Below are 12,386 nucleotides of genomic sequence, written 5' to 3'. Positions count from 1 at the left end.
AAATGTAATAAACCTGAATACAACTTAGAACATGTTGGCATGGATTTCATGACGTAATGAAGTGAAAGGATTATTGGTTGAATTAAGTGGAAAAAGAGTAACGAGTTAATTCCTTATTCATGGTTGACAGGTTAATAATTATTTGCATCAAGATTATCCATACACCACTTACTTCATGACATTTTATAATTTTTCAGTATACAGGATGCCTAACATACTACTTATTATCGATAGGAAGACAAAACGTTACTGGAAAATATGATTAGGTTCGAAAGAGTTAACACTATGGTGAGCCATTGATGTTTTCTTTTCGCTAGCTTGACTATCATAGTCAAGATTATAACGAATTCAGTGATCTGTAATGACACGAGTCTCGTATAACCTTGTGTTTAATGGTTATCTTTGTCTACTGTGGACTAGTGTGCATAGAGAAGAGAACTAGTACAAAATGAATAAGTAAAATGACATTGTTATATTAATATAACATTAATATTCCACTTCTGTTGTACTAAAGAAACAATGCGTTTCAGACTTATGCGATTTTATTCCGTGTGTCGATTGAATAACGTAACTTCTTTTCAACTGGATATTGGACGAATTCTTTCCAAGAGTATGGTTACTATTCGAACGTTTCTGTTTCTCTCAGAGGCCCGATGCCTGTTGCGGGCGCGCCAGTCGAGGATTTTTACCGACGCGACGATTTGCACGGATTATATCTTGCGCCTGACGAGATGATTAAAAAGACTTGCGTCCGCTTTAGCGTGGCGTGACCTCTTTTTGACACGGTAAATCCCCGCAGCTTCTTACTCGGCCCTTTCAGAAAAAAAACGTTTGCCCACCCCATGGTTAACTGGCAAGCGCCTCGAGCTGTCTGCACGCGCACCTGCCGTTTATATCGCCGTGGCCTAGGCGAACAGTTTTCTTACCACGCGACGAGGACTTATGCCCCCTTGATAGATACATAACTCTACGCCAAGCAGAGCTCCGTGTCACTGTACCAAAATAACATCTCGTTGCGATACACCCGGAAGCAATGAATTCTTTAAACAACCCTTCGTTATCATTTACACAAGACGATTAAACTTATTACAAATGAATTACGTTCACCTCTCGATCATTGAAAACAGTCGAGAATTCCGAAACTTCCATCATGCAAATATTTCTTATTTATTTTTTTCAGTTACCTCCAGAGAACATTTTTCATGTTTTCATAGTTGTGCAGTCAACCAAACAGGTGTGGAAACCCATTGTCGGAGCAGCTCCGTTGTTTGTTTCCTGATTAGCATGCAGTCTCATTCGTGACGAGGTGTCGGAGCACGAAGGATGCGTGATGCGACTGCAGTTGCGTCCACGATCCACTCGCGAGATGCATTTCTCGTTGAACAAGGGGAACCTAGAGCTATCGTTCATTTCTGCTAAGAAACTCTTTTAAATACTGTATTACTCTTAGGTAAAAACATTCCGAATTTTACAATTGACATAAAATACTTCACTCAATTTTCATCTGCAATATTTTCTACTATAGACAGTGTCAAGACGGCCGTACCAGGCTTTTCCATTCGAAGAATTGGAGCTTACTGATAATTTTAAACGATTAGTAGACCGGTGTAGTAGACCAATTAGTAGTTCGGCACGACGAAGACAATTGATTGATTGATTCAGTAATTTAGTCCTAGTTATCGTCGCAGTATTATGCGGCCATAAACTTTTGCCAGGTTCCAGACGACGACGCCCAGGGTCGTGAACGAGGAGATAGTCGGCGCTGGAGGTCCGTCGTTCCTCGATAAATAATTCCCATAAAGCTTGGTCGATAAATCTCGGCCGACAAGCAGGAGCATCGATGAAGCTTTTCCGTATCAGGAGACACAGGGACACGTCGAAACCGCGATTTGTAAGACAAATGCGTTCCTCATGTAACCATCTGTTAAGTATGTTTCGCTTGCGCGATACGTTTGAGCTCGACGATCGAGGGTTACGGATCGCCGACGATGCGTAGCCTTCGCCATGCTGTTTCCACCACTCCTCGCTCTCTCTCTCTCTTACTCTCTCCCCCCTTTCTTGCTCTGTCTCTCTCTTCCCTTTTTTATGAGGAGGAGACAGCATAGAAGCAGGGAGAAGAGAGCCGAATCCTGAGGCAGTGGACCGTGAATGCGATACCAGGTCTGCCGGTGGTACGACATGGGGGTGGTGCCGTCAAACAACCGTTTGTCGACCATCCCTCCATGGTGCAGTCTCATCCTCCACAGGTCAGCCGCGATTTCTGCGAATCAATTACGCTGGCTGTAGCTCCCAGTGTCGGTCTGCTTTTCAGCGTTTTCTTCTGTTGAGCAGCCGACTTTGACCCCTACCGTGGGTCCATCGTAAAATAAAGCCTTACGCTTTAGACTACTGAAGTTTAAAAAATAATTTATCTTAGGAAGATCAGTCGGACAGCAAAAATAAAATCCAGAAAATGTAATAAGATCAAGAGATGAAAAAAACACTTTAAGATGAATTTTTCCCAGGAGAATCTAGCTTACAGGAATAATGATTCGGTAGATCATAATTAAGTCGATTCTGGATCATGCGTGTTTGTTGCAGAGAAGGGTTGAAATAGGGGTATCGGGGTAGAAAATTCTCGTTCTTCGACTGAAGGGGGAGGGGGGTGAGAATTTTGGTCCTGCGGGTCTAGAGAATCGTTTCCGGCTGTCTCTGCACCCTTGACCGTTCCGCTACTTTTAACCCCTGGTTCTTTGGGTCACTCAAAGTGTCCTTTGAAGACTCGTGGGGCCCTTGACACCTTGTCGAAGTCCTTGGGAGTCTTTTGATAGAGAGAAATGGAGAAACTCGTTTGTGTACATTACAATATAGCAGAACGTATGTTCGAACTTGTCTCTGTGGAACTTTATAAAAATTATGTCGTTTCAAAAACTAACAAGTTAATCATGTCGTATCGCTGTTCCGTTTTATCATTAGAACATATTGTTTACAGTCTCGAAGACGCAGATGACAGAAACGATAACAGTCTATGCAACCCGTTATGTAACAGCGTGAACGATGAGCAATACAGTCGGCACATCAAAGAATGCGGACACGTGTCGCTTATTGTTTAGAAAAAGGCGATACGTCGACGCTTTCATAGTCACAAAAGGAAAAGGTGATTACGGTGGGGGGCTCTGAAACTCGTCCGCCGCCTTGAAAAATCCACCTGACAGAGGATCAAGGTGTACCGATCCATACGCGTGAGATTAGAGTGCGTCAAGTTGTATGTCAGTCCCATTCGAAGACACAGGCCCGCCTGTTGAACCGGTGGAGCAAGGTAATCACGCCGGTGGTTGCGGAACAGTGTCGGTGCCTTTTCCCCGTCCGAGGCTTAATTAAAAGATGATTACCTAATGAGGGCCATCGATACTACTCGGCGCTGCTCGCTAACGAGGCTCTCTGTCGCCGAGAACATCTATATAGCGAGCTATAATTTCGAGATTTTTATCTGACCCTTCGTCGCTCGGTTCCCCAAAAATGGATGCGAAGGTCCACCGTCCTCCGGAGCAATTAGTTACCCCTGCATTCTTGATCCCGTTCGCCTAATTTCAAAAATCATTCAAAATACGATACCATCTACACCCTCGAGAATCGTCACTCTTGCCCGTTCCTTTTTCTGTCCTTTGCGAAAATCATTGTACCAGTTAGAGATTGGTATTTGAATATTACCTATTCGTATATTTTTATTTTATATGATACTTAATAGGGGTTATATTTTAGAATTGTTTTCTATTAGACATAAATACACTCCGATGAGTCAAACGAGGAGAAGCAAGATCCGAGGCGTGGGGAGGGAGAAAAAAATGATCCCTGCCGAAAGGGCGAAATGTTTTCTCGTCCATATATCGCGATCAGTCGTTTCCACGCGATAGATCACGAGTCACGTGCCTGTGCGCGCCGGCTCATCGATCACGATTAGTCCTAGGACCTGCCAGGAGTTCATCGATTCTCGAGCCACCCTGAAATCGACTCGTGTAACAACAATCCGTGCGTACGCGCGTGGAACCGATATAGTGTGGACTTTGGTTAAGAAAGAAGGCCGAGAAGAAAGGACACCGACGGTGCTACATCTATATTCATTATTCTGTTTCCAATAAACATAAAATGCTTGTTCTCAGCGATTGTCTTTCATTATGTTTTCATTGTTGCAGGGAAGTCAAGAAAAAGCGTGGATCCAGCATCGCAGGAATATAACACACAGGCTTTTGATCTTTAATCCGTGTCTTCGGTCACGAATGCATATTTGAACCCCCCGTGAAAGCCGATGCAGCGTCGTTCTTCGGGCCTGAACACACGGGACTCTTTGTTCCCCTTCGTATAAAACTCCGGCGGTCCCCAGGGTACTTCGCCGATTCGTTCGACGCTCACTTTGGAATCTATTCGCCAGGGAATTTCGCGTTATGTTTGCCATTCTAGCAAAATCGAAGCGTCGGGCTTCTTTGATCTGACGAATAGCCCAGGCGATGGCTTTTAAGCTCGTCGAACCAGCTGTCAGATGGTTATGATAACAATAATTTGATAGTCAACGTTCAAACCGTTCAAGAGTGTCCTAATGGTTTGTCATGCTACCTGAATTCTTTTCGAAGAGATCATTTATTTTTATGTCGATTACGTATACTGTTTTCTTCTATTCCAGTGCAGGAAGAGGTATGCGACTACTTGTTCCAAAAGGTAGCACAGGCTCTCGCAACAACAGCCAGAAGAGGCGCAAATGTGACGTAGCACTAATCACTGGTGCAGCGCGTGTTGCAGCAGTATGGGAGGCTTTTTATGGTCCCAAGTGTCCCTTGAGACTGTGAATATCCCTGACAGCTGAAAAACACTTAACGTTTTAAGAAAATTTGTAAGACGCAAAGTCAATTAGAAGTCGACGGTTGTTTCGAATTATTTGCGATGCATTTTGGGAGCATTAGCTGATACGAAGAGCGAAGGCGAGACGATAAAAAGTCGCGTAGCAATTCGAGAAGAGGCCAGGATAGAGGTCACAGCCTCGATTCCCGTCTCGTGGCATTAGTTGCCCATAGAGGAACGGAATCCCCTGGCATCCAATGGGATCTCGAGGCGATCTGAAAAGGAGGCAAGATAGGAATGAAGGAAAGATCGTCTCTCGCTCTTTGGCTCGCTCCTTCGCTATCTCTTACTCCAGTGGACAATGAGACAATAGAGCGACGTTTGCGAGACGCGATAGCAGTCGGATTAATTCTCGATCGATTCGAAGGGAAGAGCTCGCCTCCCTCTACGACCATCCCAACTCCTCTGCACGTTCTCGCTCTGTGCAACTTGTTGTTCCACTATCGAACTTCTTCAATAATAATTAAAAGAACGATTGAGTAATAGAAGCCCGCTAGGCGATCTCTCGTTGCCTGTACATTCCGTGGCAGCTTTTTGGAAGAGAATGTGGGAACCATTCCACAACTGTAACTGGGATTAATCGACTCGCTTCAATTAATTAAGATAAGCGGCGAGGACGCGTCCCTGCATTCATGCATTTTTATTCGATACTGCGTGTCGATCGTTGGATCCTCTCGCGGATCCTCGTTTCCATCGGTAATTTTCTATTAATTAGAAGGTTTTTTAATCCTCCTAGAACCTCCAACGTTCAATATCTAACATCTAAAAAGAATTCGAGTCGTTAAAACCAGTTTTCAAGAAAACGGTTTTGTTGTGAAAGAAGCGTAGAGACTTTTTTCAAATGTCTTCTCAATCGGATTTTGTATATGAAAATTATTACTTCATTGAAAACGTTGTGTTTATCAGAAAGAATTATATAGAATTCTCTTTGCAGGACGCAGGAAAGTTGGGATGTGCATCAAGACCCGCAATGTGATAATCTACCGTGAGCGCAGAAAAAGATATTCATACAGGAGAGCAAGTAGGACCGTTCGTAATGTAACTTAGGGTATCTTAAGCGTGAATAGAATTATTGGTACATTATCAGGAGAATATTGGGTAGACAAGGAGCAGGGAGACCAGGCGCGGGGAGGCTCTAAGATGAAATCGGCCCCGATGATCGCTATACGTAGGGATTCCTCGGGTGTATCTGCATCCCTGAAAAAGGGCGTCATGCATGGCTCGCGCACCGGGGTGTCATCTGCACCCCATGCCTATCTGCCTATCTGCCGGTACGAGCACTGTCGACGATCTTCACGGTCAATATAACGGACGTCGTAAAATCAATTAGCGCCGAATTGTGCCGCAGCCCGGATCGTGTGCACCGTACACGCGGCTCGTAAAATTTCTCTCTTTTCTCTGTGATCTTCTCGATCACCAGACCGGGCTCCTCGATCGACGGTTCTGGTCGACGATGGCACGGGAGGGTGGACGGAACGATGTGCCGGCGATTTTGCCAGGGACGGTTTTGTTCGAACGACGAATGCGATCATCGTTTCGTCATTTAACCGGTACACGCGATTAACCACTAGCTGATATGTTCCTAAATTCTTTACGTGAATGGAACTTCCAGAATTTATGGACAAAAGTATACTGTTTCATGCAGTTCGAATTTTCAATGATACTGTTTAATTAGGTGATAGATCTGTCCTTTTGTGACTCATATTCATGGCCTTCTAGAGATCGTGGGATATCGAGTTTCACAGTGATTTGTACTGTACCATTGGCCCGTTGCGGGAACTGCACAATGTTCCGTTATTAGGATAACAGAAGTATTCCGCATTCAAACTTTGTTTCCTGAAACCGGACCCGGGTTCCGACCATTTCGTCCGTTTCCAATTTCTCGGAACTGTCTACAAAAATCCAACTTATTTTTTAGAGTTCCATTTCAAATCAATTCTTTGACAGTTTATTTCCGCACAAAATGCCTTAATTGTAAAATGCCTCTTATTTGGTCTAATTTATTTAAAAACTATCGAGTAACCGCTGCTAGATAAAACGTTAAGAAATATTTTCAGTCAAGCGCACAGTGTATTATATAACGATTGTATATATAACTATGTGAACACGAAACCATGTAACTAAAGTGTTAAAAAATGTTAACAATACAGTCTCTAATTTGTCACGGTATGGAAACTGGGAAATCAGTATCGCGCAGGTAGATTCCATGAACCTTTGCGCGATGCTGTCCGGGACAAGCATCGGTAATCGAAGCTTTTCGTATTCATTCGGACCCACACGGGAAATTAGCAGCGTGATATTGGTTCACTTTAAATTTCCCGTAAGACGCTTTCACCAGTGACAATGGGCCGGTTAATGGCGTCCCTTGAATGGTCCGGCTGATCTCCCCGGGCCGGTTGCAGTAAATATTATCTGGTGGGCACCGGCCACGGATGTGTCCGGTGAATTGATGAGATTGCCGGTTAGGTTCGTCTCCTTCGTTCTCACCGTGCCTCTCCTTCTTTCCAGTTTTTTCCCCCATTCCTCGAGGAACGCCACCCCCGCACTTCTGACAAATCTTCGGAGGGATCTATGAGAGGCTGATCGAACGAATTCTCGCCGTGACGACCGACTCATTGTGCTTGTTTACCAACCGAGCGATTTCCACGGGAAATCGAAAACTTCGGTAAAGACGAACAACCTGGCTGGGATCATGGGATCTTATGGACACGAGTGGGACAACCGGCCGAATGGAGGGAAATTTATGCTGAATGAGAGGCAAAACCCTTTATGAAGGCATCGCAAGGGATTTTGGCCTCTTGAATTCCTCCAGATCCTTTATTAAACGGGTCTGTGTACTTTGGAGAGGGTGAGTCTCGGCACGCGACGATCACCGCGGCCTAAGTGGCAAGACAGTCATTTTTTTCAATGATAAATACACTGATATCTCATTGATCCAAACTAATTTTCACTTTGAATTCTAGGACAAACTTTCATTTCTGATCTGGAGAAGTGCTCGAGAGATTTTCTCTAACTTACGAATTGCTTTAAGAGCAGGAAGAATAAAACAATTTTCATTGCGAAAATATTATGAAATTCCATTAGTTTGTCCCAGGAGTAAGCTAAGAAGACGATGAGACATCAAGGAACAAACGACTTTTGCATATCCTCGCGTTAACATTCGTTGCAAGAAAGCTGGAAGGAATTGCCAGAGGAATTGCTGTGCCAGTTAATATTTTGTTTTCCGGACAGAATAGAAACAACTCTCGCAGATTGTGCAAGTTTTTATCGACGCTGGTCGCGTCCCACGGTCGAAAGCCACGCGCGAAAAGACACGCGAAAATGCGGGATAGCCTACGTAAAAGTTTAACGTCCTTTGTGCGAGCGTCACCCGTTACAACGCGACGCTCCTTTGCCCGGTAAAAGTCGAAATGAAGGAAGTTCTCCTCTGAATTCTATTTCCTTCGTCAAGCGGTTTGCACCTTGCCTATCTCTTCGGTCTTCTTACCCCCTCCCACGCCGCCAGACCGCCTCGCCCTCACCCAGAAAATATGACCATCTTCCAGCAACGAATTAAGTCGTTTTCACTCATAATTGCCGGCCAGCGTAACAAGCCTGCGGCCCGGCAGCCCGCAACAAGCTTAATCACAATGCCCACCAACACCTTGATCAAAAGTGACCCTGATTCAACCAATTCTGGAGGAAGAGACCGTACCCGAAAAGAAAACCATTTTCATTTTATGCTTACGCTCCTCAACGTTACTTAACGTTTCTCGGATCACAATCAAATTAAGAAGGTATAATTAATTTTACAATTTAGACTATTAATTCCGTTACTCGTAAATTCCGGTAGCTAAAGCATGTAAAAATCCGAATCGCGTGAAACATTATTTCACCATATAGAAGATCGTCCAATAAAAATTAATATTACATTATCTTCCTCATACGAAATGCAAAACGATATAAATAATTCAACGGAATAATCGGCTAAGTTGTAAATAAGACAGAGTATATATTACAATGAATTATAATACGCATATATTCAAATATTTTACAGGTTAGTACAGAACACAATGCACAGCAAAATCGTAAAATTCCCGTACTCTCAAGATCATACTCGACTAAAGATACGGAATTTTGGAGCGAGAGAGATGGCAACCGCAGTGGCTCAGAGCGTTCGGGACTTTTCAGTTATTTGCAACCGGCGTGATTTCGTCGGATGGTTGATGAAATTTCTACTCGTCGAACCCCGTCGTCGGACGGATGAATTAAACGAGAAACGAATCGCGCGTGCGGGGAAGGATCTTGCGGTAGTAAATCGGCGAGGAAATCCCCGTTGTTCCCCGTCTCCCTCCCGCTCCGCGTTTCCTCGAGACACTCAGCCCATTCAGGCAGCCGGCGTTTTCCGCGAGACAATTGTCGGGCGCAACGCAATAATTGCATAATTCCCGCCACACTTGGCACTCGCCGGAGGTGGTCGGTGGGCACGAAGTGGTTCAGCCACGAAAGGGTGGTAGCCACCGAATTGCAGGTTGTAAGTTCTGTCGCTACAAGAAGAGAGGCCACCTTTATTCCAGCGGAGGGAGGCCCGAGAAGGCCCGAGGAGGCCCGAAGGGGGATCAAAACCGACGGACGTCTTCGCTCCGGGGTGCGACGATTCAATCTTCGCGCACGTGGACTCTGGATCGATCACCGGCCGTCAGTAATCAGTCAATCGTTCCGATCGCCTCTTACTAATCTATGCTGCACGAGACTCCAGGGCTGGGGAAAAATAGATTTTTGAGATAGCAAATGGACTGGAATTATTTTCATCTTCTCGTTTAATGGCAAATGAACTTTCATTGAGATCGTAATTACATATGAATTTGAAATGAATACGTGCAATATAATTTATAAAAATGTTAATTGCACACAGCCAACGTGTTTCCACGTTTCCGCGTTTTTCACAATGTTGTATATTTGCACACGTTCCGTACAGCCACGAAGAAGCGGACCCGGCGTCGAACAATGCCTTTATATTGAGTACCGCAGAGTTAGGGTATTGTCGATGACTACGGCTACTAGAATGACTTACTGTTTGCGGTGTCTTGGGTTTAGGGGGGCGGCCGAGACTTAATCGCGCGGCCCAGACTCCGATTTAGCGGACGCAAATGAACTTTCTCGAATGGGGGCTGAGATAATGCGTGGTTATTAATAGAACGAGCATGTTTACGCGATCGCAAATTTATTTGCGATCTCCGATGCACGGTAAATAAGTTCCTCTCTCAAAATTGTTACAATTCACAACTTCTATTTTTTTTACTATCAACCACACCTGGTCGATAATTAATTTCCGTTATCTTGTGTTGCGTAGGAACAGGCAGAAGACTATACTGAAAACTGGATCGTGTTTCGCCGATGGAAATTGCTTGTGCGCTCGAAGAAGCGACCAGAAGGTGAAAGAATTCATCGAGGCCCGTCAGCTTATTTTGCCAGCCGCCGAAGTTCGCGGGTTCCGTCGAGAATAATTGTCTGGTGTCGGCGTAAATCAACACCTCGAACCATGCCGATCGAGCGGAATAATCGCGATCTATTCAGCCTCGACGATCTTCCAATACGCTTTCCTTGGTTCCCGATGACGAAAGCCTCGGGAGAATAATTCAGCCGATACCGCTGCAGACGTATTCCCAGATACTAATTTAGTAATAACGACGTTCCAACGGCGCACAATTAGTAGCCAGCCCTCTCGATATGGAAACCGAAAACCCAATCATCCTCTGTCCGTAGATCGACCTATAATTCATTGTTCCCGGTGGATGATACAAGCTGGAACTTACGTTCGAACTATAAATTCCAGCCGGAAGAAAAACGCTTCTTTATGAAAGTATAATCGATGGGAACCGTCTCGATCGCTTTCGGAATATTGTCTACTTGGAATCGATCCTATCCCGCCACGTTGGGCGACGTAATTAACGTTAACACGTTCGCGGACGTGATGCTGTAGCATTCATTTTCACCGTAATACAAAGTTACGTGAATATTATAACATTCAAATTTATAAGGCATTATTTTTTGAAATTCTAATGTACTTTAATTTGATCTGTATCGCCGCGTGTGCTATATGTACAACTATTAAATTTGATATTCCGAGCACTAGGTCAAAATGCGGCTAATCAAAATTTCGATATCGTAATTAGTTTAAAAACAAATCACCTGTCTCATCTTCGCAGCTCGTTTAAACATCTACTGTCCACGAACGTATGCAATACATAATGGACGACATAATTAAGGTCGCTGTTTTTCATATAATTGCAAAATACATGTCCTGATTCTCACCATTCCGGCAGGTCCAGTAGTGTCAGTATTGCCTTTACAGAATTGCTATTGATATTCATCATATTTCTTGCTGTTATCTTATTCTCACATTCTCATCGCGATGTATCATTTCTCTCGCAGGTAAAGCTTCAATTTCACGAGAAGGAAGATGTCTCCTGTCGCAAGCGGTAGCTTTTCCAGTGCAGGAGGACCCACGAAGGTCATCCCTTAAAGCATCACGGGCTGATCTCGTCGTTAACAAATTCCTGCGTGCCTGGGGCGCAATCATCATCATCGGCTCCGGTATCACGGTAGTACGGCGGTGGATGATCGACCGCGGAGAAATAAATGACTCATTATACCCAGGACCATCGAAGGAGGACTCCGGGTCGTATCGATCATCGATCGGGCAGTCGCGACTGGTTCTTGGATCGGGGGCAGACGCGGTTACCACGATCGTTTCCTCACGGTTTCGTCTCACGGTAGAGTTATAGACGCCGGCCGACCTCTCTCCTGGCAGAGAGCTTATTAATTTTTATAACCCCTGTCCTGGCCCCGGCCCCGGCCGCGGCCGGTCTCGTACATTCCTTGCTCCGATCCGGCACGGGGAATATTAATGGGCCAGGCTCTCGTTTGCTTTGTGCACAAGGATTTCGTCCTGGTCCTCGCTCTATTTGCGAATCGTCCCTCTCGTGCTGCTCCGACCAACACTGACCATTTGATCGCTTCCAGGAAACCCGCAGTCGAGGAAGAATTTCACGAAACCGAAGAATGGACGCTATGTGGTCGCATACAACTTGAATGGACACAGTCTACAGCGTACGTCGGAGGACAGTCGCTGGACTTGAACGTTGAACGGTCCGCAAACTGACCATGAAAATTCTCGGACAATTGGTCGCATTTTAATGAGGCGCCGTACAAACTATTCAGAATCCAAAATTCACCGCTGCTCCTCGCTAGAATATTTCGCGAAACTTATTCGTCGCGGATCATTCGTTTTTGATTCTGTACAGAATGTTATTTCTTAAATGGTATTTTATTCAGCTTCGAGGTTCGTTCCTGCTGTCAACATCGTCGCCAGATGGGAGGATATCATCGAAAAAATCTAGAAGACAAGGTAGCAGCAGTTGCGCGAAAATATTTCACTCGGTTCGCCGTACAATGGAAGGTAGAACTGTAACAAGGCTGTCAATAACCTAACACGCAACCTACCAGATGCCACTGCAACAAGGGGTAAACAG

The 12,386-nt window shown here is 44.8% G+C and overlaps 1 long non-coding RNA gene across 1 annotated transcript; it reads left to right on the top strand.

Moving 5' to 3' along the window:
- Nucleotides 1-3,776: 3,776 nt before the first annotated feature.
- LOC144468728 (uncharacterized) lies at nucleotides 3,777-5,515 on the top strand. The gene is made up of 3 exons (XR_013493852.1): nucleotides 3,777-4,082; nucleotides 4,173-4,576; nucleotides 4,658-5,515. It is a non-coding gene; the product is annotated as an uncharacterized LOC144468728 (long non-coding RNA).
- The last annotated feature ends 6,871 nt before the right edge of the window (nucleotides 5,516-12,386 follow it).

Source organism: Augochlora pura, chromosome 4 (genome assembly GCF_028453695.1).
Source record: "Augochlora pura isolate Apur16 chromosome 4, APUR_v2.2.1, whole genome shotgun sequence".
Taxonomy (NCBI): Eukaryota; Metazoa; Arthropoda; class Insecta; order Hymenoptera; family Halictidae; genus Augochlora; species Augochlora pura.
The sequence above is the reverse complement of the archived record's forward strand: the minus strand, read 5'-3'. Positions and strand labels throughout refer to the sequence as shown.